The sequence below is a fragment of the Elephantulus edwardii genome, unplaced genomic scaffold (assembly GCF_000299155.1).
Source record: "Elephantulus edwardii isolate Elephantulus edwardi_28Jun2011 unplaced genomic scaffold, EleEdw1.0 scaffold00143, whole genome shotgun sequence".
Taxonomy (NCBI): domain Eukaryota; kingdom Metazoa; phylum Chordata; class Mammalia; order Macroscelidea; family Macroscelididae; genus Elephantulus; species Elephantulus edwardii.
Genome location: NW_006399893.1, coordinates 7,175,600 through 7,185,195, shown reverse-complemented (window position 1 = coordinate 7,185,195; position 9,596 = coordinate 7,175,600).

Below are 9,596 nucleotides of genomic sequence, written 5' to 3'. Positions count from 1 at the left end.
TGTAGATTTTTCAGGATACTTGGGAGATTGTTTATGTTCTGGATTAGGACTACTAGAATTCTTCCAAGTTTTTCTTTAATGAAGTTTATAGTCCTTGGTTTTAGTCCTAGATACATGATCCACCTTGAGTTGGTTTTTGTATATGGAGTGAGGTGTGGATCTTGTTTGAGTCTTCTGCAGATATTGTTCCAATTTTGCCAGCACCATTTGTTAAAAATGCTGTCATTTCCCCACTTAACTGATTTCATTTTCCTGTCAAAAACCAGTTGACCATATGTAGATGGGCTGATTTCTGCGTTCTCAATTCTATTCCATTGATCCATGTGTCTGTCATTGTCTGTCATTGTACCAGTACCATGCTGTCTTAACTACCATGGCAGTGTAGTAGGATTTTAAATCAGGGAGTGAGATGCCTCCTACCTTTTTTCTATTTTTAAGGAGTGCTTTGCTTAGTTGGGGCTTCTTTCCATTCCAAGTGAAACTGGATATTACCTTTTCCATCTCCTTGAAGAATGGGATTGGTATTTTCATTGGGAGTGCATTTAACGTGTAAATTGCCTTTGGAGTGTAAAATGGTGCAACTGCTGTGGAAGGCTGTATGGCGCTTTCTCAAAAAGTTGTAACTAGAGATACCGTTTGACCCAGCAATTCCACTACTGGGAATATATCCCAAAGAGACCATAAGTGACATCCACGCAGATATATGCACACCCATGTTTATTGTGGCTCTGTTCACAATAGCAAGGAGTTGGAAACAACCCAGGTACCCATCAACAAACGAATGGATAGAGAAGCTATGGTATATTCACACAATGGAATACTATGCTTCATTGAAAAACAAGAAACTCATGCAATATTATTCAAAATGGGTGAGCCTAGAGAACATTATGCTGAGTGAAATATCTCAGATACAAAAGGACAAATATTGCATGGTGCCACTGTTGTAAAATGGGATTGATATCAGAATTCGGGTAAGACTGAGAAAAACTGGATAAATTGTGTATACTGCACTGAAACAGATGAGGGGGTGAATAATTTAAAAGCGATGTATGATAGGGTCTTATGGTTATCACAAGAGTCCACAATTAAGGTTGCATAGTGGACTGTACTTGGCATGGTGGGAGGGGTGTGGGGGGATTGTGTACCAGGGGGGGAGTCTTTCTTTTACTTTTGAAAGAGAGGAGCGAACTGGGGGGGGAGGGATGGGCGGGGAGAGAAGTGCAGCAATGAATGAATGGAAATCCAAAATCTCTGTAAATGCTCATTAAAATAATAATTAAAAAAAAGAGACCTGAAGCCTTTCCATAATTGTCGTTTCTCAAAGCTCATAGAGTTTCCAGGGTAATATTATTTAGGAAGTGGATGCCACTGCCTCTGAAAACCTGCTGGTGTGTCTGCTGTGAGTCAATTCTGACTCAAAGGCAGTGGACGAGTAACTACTGGGCATGGAAATCCGTAAGAGAAGTAAAACTCGGGCTATTTCTGACTTCTCAGCACAGCTATCTCTATCTCTAGTATCAGAACTGTAATGGTAGTGGACAGAAAGGTGACAGGTGGAGGGGAGATTGTTCAATAGAAGAACTGGCTCATACAATTTCAAGAGTTACCAAATTAAAAATGTGTGCTGCAGAACGTTACAAGCTTGTGCCCCCAGATCTATAGATCTAGTGACAGGAGGCGGAAGGCTGAGAGAGTTTGGGTAGAATGTTCTAGTTTGGAGGCAGATCATATTCTCAGAGACTTTTCTTCAGCTCTTAACTTGATTAGATAACTTGGCTGACCTGATTGGATAAGGACCACTCACCTTATAGAGGATAATCTGCATTTCTTTAGGCCAATTGTTCAACTACTTCATGAAAACATGAGTATGGGGTTTGGACAAACAACTGAAAACTAGAGCACATAAATATTAGCTGTCATGGTAACTTTGGAGATGGGGGTCACAATGACTGATAAAGCATCTGAGGTCTCATCCCCCTGCACTAGCATTTAAATAAGGGATTAAAGGAGAAAATGAAATCCAATCATAGGCATCATTATGGAATCATCTCAGAAGACGTGTTGCATTGTGAACATCTGTTGTCAAGGACCTCTTTAAAGTGTTAAAGGGCAAATGTGTCAGGTATAGATTATAGCAGTGGCTGTAAGCTTGGCAGAGTTTGGACACATGGCTCAGGACTGGCATGGACACATGGCTTGGGACTGGTCAAAGTTTCCATCCACTGTCCTGACACTTGCAGTGAGTCACAATCCACTTGATGACATCTAACAAGCATCACTGTAAAGGGTGTAGTATTTTCTTATAGGAAAATAAGGGTTATCTAGCTGCCACCATAAGAGATTTAATGATGACTCTGAGGAGACTTTACAATTAGATAACTTACAGCAGAATCTAAGAGTGTGCTAATTTCTTAGAAAATGTGACAAGATAGGTGGTGGTTGTTTTTTAAGCCAGGTTTTAATTTATATGAACTCTCACATGGTTTGAGCTGTCCAGTTAACTTACAATAGGCCTCTAGAGATTACAGCCATTGAAAACTCTAGGGGTACAGTTCTCCTCTGAAGCTGAGCCTGCCAGGAGAGGGACTAGCAGGAATGAGTTGTCCGTGTGAACATTTCAGCTGACGTTCTAGACATTCAAGATAAGTCATCATAATGTCTGGTCTCCAGACCTCCCACTTGGGTTGTCCCTCAATACTCTCTTGCATTTCAGACTTTTGCTGCAGAAGGACCCATTCCAGAGGCCGGTGTCCAATCTGATGATCATGTTTCTTGTTATGTGCCATCAAATCAGAACTGACTCATCGCTGACTTTGCAGCAGGTTTCCAGAAGGCTGTTGGTCACACATCTTTCTCCCCCAGAGCTGCTGGTGGATTCAAAGCACCTGTCTTTGTGTCGTCAGAGCAACTCTTACCACTAAGTCACCAGAGCCCCCTGACAGGCGTGCCAATTCCTTGGATTCAAAAGAAAAGTGGTGTCAGCAGTTTGAAATCTGTGAACTTCAGGGGAGTTGAAGACAGGGAAAACCACACTGACTTGGAAAGTTTGGCGCAGACTGCGGAATGAGTGAATGTTTTCTAAAGAGTCTGGACTTTGTATCTTTTCAATATCATATTATAATAGAATTGATAGCTAATCCAAGTGACTCTCAGTGCTTTGGATAATAAAGAAATCATTTGTAGTTAGCATATTTTTGTAAATCCAAAGTCAGCCATGTAAGTTCTTAAGAGCAATGGCTATGTCTCTGCAGAATACCTGAAATAGAAAATTTCAGATTGATGATTACATATTTCTAGGAAGTCAAGCCCAAGCTACAAATGTTTTACTAAGTGTGTGTCTTTAAATCTTTGTGGATAATTAGAGAAATTATTTGACAGATAGACTAGAGTCAAAAACAAGTTTGGGAACATTCTTAACCTCTGAAAAGTCAAGGAAACTGTAAGACAAGAATTCTTCACCTTTTCTTCACTTTGGTGGGTGGTAACTGCTGTCCTGGTTTTCTAGTTTCACCCTCTGAAGAGGTGGCAAGAAGGTATGTCCACCTGATGTTGGCCTCACCGCATGCCTTTTTGGGAAAGGTGTTGAAGATATTCCATCAAGTGTGTGTGTTTTTAGGACTCACGTACAGCTGAGGCAGAGAAACGTCAGCATTTCCCTTTCCTGTGCTATTGGTTTATTTAATTTGCAAACAACCTTTGCAGTTAAACATATTCTCACATCCACCTGGCTGAGAGCTGGCTCATTTCACCACTTTGGTCCTGGGTCTCATTCACTGCTTTTGGTAGAACCCCTGAGCATGCCACTTTAACCACATGAGCAGAAGTAAAGACAATAAAGCCACCTGGTGGCGCAGGCCTGTCACCACGTTACTGAAGATGTCACAGTTACCTGCTGAAGCTCCCAGCTCTCTGAGCAGAGAAAACAATCCTGGGGTGGCAACTTGTGTTAGAACCCAGATAATATTGTGAGTCAGAAAGTTCTTTGGGTCAGGAGGGTCACTGACCAGAACAAAACGGCTACATTTCAGAAAGGATGGAGCTGTTCCGGGAGCCATAAAACAATAATGTCTGTGTAAGCCTAGATAACAGATGCTCAGAGTTTGTGAGTTAATCACATCAAACTTGAGGTTAGAAGTTAATCACCTCTTGTAGAAAGGGTACAAACTCCAGCTCCTTCTGGAGACCTTCTGGTCAACCCTGCTGAATGCAGGACAGAGATAGCAAATGCCCACTGCGGCTGCTGAGCTGAGTCTGGCTCACAGTGATCCTACAGAACATGGGATAATGGCCCGAGATGGTCTCTGAAGCTGCAAAACTTTACAGATTACCTCATTAGATTGCCTATTTAGTACTCAGCCCACTACACCACCAGCATTCCTGAGCATAGGACATAGATAAAAATATCTTCTTAGGGGACAGAACATCTGTCCTGCTTTTTCTTTTCCTTCCTCCCTCCTCCTTCCCACCTTACTTCTTCCTCCTCCCCTCACTTATAATTACATGTGAATGTAAATACCCTGAAAGGAATTCTTGAACGTGCCTGGACCCTTCCCTGCTACCCTCACTCAGAGTCTTGTTCAACAACTTGCTCCCTTTAAGCTTTTATCATGCCTGATACAGTATAAAATTCTGGGAGCTTCCACTTGTTTTTCAGATCCTAAAGCACAGCACTTAAAACGCTGTTTTCTTACAATAACCACCTAAAATTTATTTGTTGATAAAACCCTAGGTCCCTGAAACCTGGCATGAAATTTCAAAGGCTTAGCTGCTCTGAGAAGCCATGAGATCTGGGAGGCAGAGCATCTGAAGTTAGAAGACATTGGAGTGGATGGTTGAAGTAAACAGAGCTCTGGTGGCCAGCAGGACTCCTTGTCAGTGCCCCATGTGTCACCCGAGGTCCATCCTGCTCTCTGAGGACACAGATTATTTCCCCTGTGGACATGTCTCCTTTTGTTATCACGCAGTCAGTCCGGTCTCTGAGCCCAGCCGGCTTGATATTCCTTCTTAACTTTTGGTCACAGTTATAAACACAGTTTAGAAGCACTGACATTGCCCAAGGGACAAACACATCTTCTGGAGGTGCAAACATGTCCACATGGTCCTCTTGCCCTGAGAAAACAGCAACACGATGGATCTTCTGCTATTTGAAGTGGAGCCTCTTTACCTGGAAGTATCTGTGTGACCTTGACCATGAGCCTTGTGAGCAGCCTGGGGAGCCTTGTCCAGGAGAGTGGAGAGGGGGGATGTGTGCCATGGTCACAGCTCTGCTCCCTCCCAAGTAATCTTCTAATTTGGGTCTCTGGCCATGGTACTGGGTGTGAAAACCCATTATGGGAGCTTCTTATTGGGCCCCATTCACAGCCAGCTCCTGACTGGAACTTGGCATTTGGAGCTCCCAGGCAGGAAGCCATAGCAACAGCTTAATATTGGCGTTCAAAGCAGCCTCCTTGTAATTTGGGGAGTATTAAGAAAATAGAGTTTCTCCTTCATCTTGGCCACAGCTCAAAGATGATAGGCTGTGTGCTTGTAAAAGGGTGGTTTTTTCCCCCCTTCTTTTCTCTTAAATCAAATTTTGACAATCCTTTATCCTTGAATATAGATGAGGCGCCTCTGATATTTGGAAAATAAATGTGTTCCGTCAAATTTTCAGTGCTAATGCACTAAAATTGGCAATTGACTTAGCGCAGTTATATGCTCTCTAGCCCTATCAATGTGCATGGTTCTCGGTTTCCATGGGAATAAGCTGTGTGTGTTCATTCAGTCCAGAATATGAATTAATTCAGGAGTTCGCAGTTTTCCTGACAGTCGGTGCTAAGCAATTCTCCTGGTAATTAGAAATATAATCTGTGTTGCTCTGTTAGGAAAATATTGTTCTTTCTTGTGGTTGCTACCTGCCCCTCCACCCCAGCTGTCTAATCTTACCTTGTCTGCATTCTTTAGGAATTAGTTCTTTGCAAAGACAGACAAGTTTTTTATAAAACGTCTTTGATTCCAGAAGAAGACACTGTATCTTTCCTCCTCCTCCAAAACTGATCAAAGCTTTCTGAATAGATGAGAGTTGCAATTCTCAACCTCTCTTCCACTCTCATTGCCATTGACTCCTAGGTGACCCTCTCACAGGTTTCCAAAGCTCTAAGTTAAGAGAGTTAAAGCTCTAAGGAAGAGAGTGCTCTCTGTTCTCCTGTGGATTTCATCCACCAGAGAGACCCAGCTTGTGGGTTAGTCTCACCCTACTGTCATCCACTTCGTTTCCTGGGGGGCAGGGTACCCTGCTTCCTCCTCGCAGTTTTCTCCTGCTGTGAGTGGTCAAAGGCTAGCTCTGGTGACCTAGTCTCTAGGGATCTGTGGTGTTAACCCAAAGGCCATGCCTTTCTTTGATAGCTCAATCTACAAAAGGTTCCTCAGGAGAAAGCTGGGCATCTCCTATGTCATTTACAGCATCCGAAAATCCACTGGAGGCTCAGCTGTGGATTGGTTCCAATTGGACAGCAATGGGTTTTCCTGATGAGAAATCAAGAATTTGACAAGGTTGGGTCTATGAAGCAAATATTGTTTGCTTATTTGTAAATGAAGGAGTGAACTCTGGTTGCCTAGTGGGTAAGGAATTGCACTGTTAGCCCAAAGGCATTTGGTTAGAATCCACCAGCTGCTCTGCAGGAGAAAGAGGGCCAGTCTCCTCCCAGGTCATCTACAGCCTCTTAAGCCCACTGGAGAGTCAACCACAGGTTGATCCTGACTCCATGACAATGACTTTTAATTTTGTAACAATGTAAAAAATGACCTTGCTTGCTAATGTCATTTCCTAACATTTTGTTACATATGTTTGACTTAAAATGTAGTTTGACAAATTATTTGGGTTCTTTTGGGGTTTTAAATTCTCGTCTTGAATATATTCAGATTTTTACACCTATTTGTGGCTTTAATGCCTTCTGAGTAAAAACATGATCTGTCAAACCAAGCATGTTACTAAGTTTACTTGTGATCCTGAGACATCATGACATTATATGAGACAGCTATAAAATTATGCCTGAGAGCAGCCAGCAGGAACATGTTTTACTACCTGTATATTTGAAATGCAATTTTTAACCGGTCTTCTGCTGTTTATACCAAACAGATTAGTTGGTGGGTGGATTCGGAGGTATGGTTGTGTGAGCCTGGGTGTTTGCAGGTTGGACCCTTCAGCTTAACCTGCTATTCACTAGCCCAGGTAACCACAAACCCTCAGAAAGTGTCGGAAAATTTCAGTCGTAGACACTGAAGGGACAACTGTCTTCACACTTGGTACGTCTTGAGAGAGTCTCTAAGTCACAGTTGTTCTTAGCAGGTGAAAACTAACTGTTGCTGAGCAGACACACCAACTCTTGTCCATGCCAGGTGTATCAGAGTAAAACCACAGGAGTTTAACCACTGATTATTTGAAGATGGGTGGCCAGGCCTTTCTTCTACTGTGCTTCTGGGTGAACAAGAACCTCCAAAGTCTGTTGGGGGCAAGCGTGTTAGCCCTTTGCCCCATCCACAGATACCTCTTGGGGTGGGTGGGGATAGCCGATCATCTGTTCTCTCTGTGTGTGTGTGTGTATCATGCACATGTGAGTCCATATGATGTGCTGCTGATTGGCATATACTTCAGTGGAAGAGCTGAAGTTGAGGTTTCCTGCTACACACTTTGCCAAATCTTCTGAGTCCAGTCTCTCCTTTCAAAGGATCTGTTCCACACATGGATAGGTATCCTTCTTGCTGCTTCTATACACTGGTAGACTGGTTTATGCATGATAGGCCGTAACTCCTCTCTGTGGACCCTCCCAAGTGGCATTAGTAGTATAGTTGATGCTTTAAGTAAATAATGGCCTGTTCTCTAATTAGTAGTAGAAAGTCAACCGAATTGCTATCAGGAAAATCGGAAGGAGCAGTTCATGGAGTCACTCATGGATTTATTTATCCATCTGCACAGCAACCTTTTGATTATTAGTTATGTTATCCATCTGCTTTGCAACATTTTGATTGAAAATTAGTTATGTTTAAAGGACACCCCAGTGTGTGTGTGTGTGTGTGTGTGTGTGTGTGTGTGAATTTGAAATCTTTTGAAGCAGTCTCAAGAAGTTATAATTATCATGACAGAAAAATGAACCCACTGGAAGTTTAGACTAGATTTAAACCTCCAGAAGGTTTAAAAGACAGAGAGGAGCTTGTCAGGTACATGAGAGGGAGGAGGACATTCAAGAGGGTGAATCCTAAGGGAGAAAGTTCAGAAGTGTGCTTCAGGAACAAGCTGGAGGGGCAGCAGTGGGGGTAGCACACCAACTGAAGAGAGGAAGGCCATGGACCTGTCTGCACTTTCCTGGTGCTGGAATTCTTTCCTGGACAAGGAGGGAAACCCTGGTCTGTACCCCTTTGCTTTAGTGCTTTCCACACAGTGAAGCCTGAAGAGCTGGCTGAGCAGGGACTGCCCTGACCTTTGTCTCATCACCCATTCCCTTATCTTTCTTTGAGCCGCATGGTCCATTCTAATTCCTTATTCTTCTCTTCCCTGTGGTCAAACGGTAAAGTCAGTTACTTAAAGTGGTTAGTGAAAACCAGTTAAATACAAACTGCTCTGCACCAGCGTATAAAATGAGCTGGAACCCTGGAGGAAATGATGGACTAGGAGTCTTTTTCATTTTATCCATTCATTTGTTCAGTATTGATTCTACACTTAATATATGCCAGGCCCTGTCCTCAGTGTTTGAGACTCAAACAGACAGTATCCCCTACCCTCGCGGCACCTGCAGACTGGGTTCAAGTATATTTTAGTGATGCCCATAATGTCACTGCATTTCACACACTTGCCAAAGTCATGATGAACCTTCAAGATGAATGCTCTGCAGATATTTAGTCACGAGTCAACAGTAATTGGTCCCAGTTACCTTATCCTGGGCCTAGTCTAATCTCTTCCTGCACTATGAGGCTATGGTATTTATGTGAACCTTTCTAGATATGCATACCTGTCTGTCTATTCTTTGGTTGTTATACATCTGGCTGCCTTTGAAACACATTGACATGCATCAGTGAACTTGACTCTCATTAAAGCCAGAGTATTAGAATTGCAAAAAGTTTCAAATCACTTTTATGTTCATGGACAATGACCTTCCAGGTAGGTCTTATTTGGCCACTTGGTGAGATAATTATACCATCACATGATTGCTTCAGATAGAAGAACTCAAACATCAAAAGAGAAAGCAATCAGAGAGATATACCAGCCTGGAGGCCACCATTGAACTTCACCTTGGGAGGAATCACATCAGATCTGATAGGAGGTGAGTCATTGGCACCGTAAATGTTGGCCCTCTCCTTATGACTTCTGTTCTGAACAGCAAGATAGCTCTGACCACTCCCTGGTCACCCAGTCCATAGACTAAAGTACCCAATCTACGAATTCCTCTTTAAAGGAATTGTGATTCCACAACACTATATTATATATTATCTTAGCCACAGGTTAGAGTCACAGAATGAAAAATCTTTGAAGAGGAAATATCTCTTATGAGCTGTGAGACTTGTCCCTAGTTTGTAGATGAGGAAAATGAGGCTCTAGTTAAATGATTTTGTTCTTGTTCTTCTAA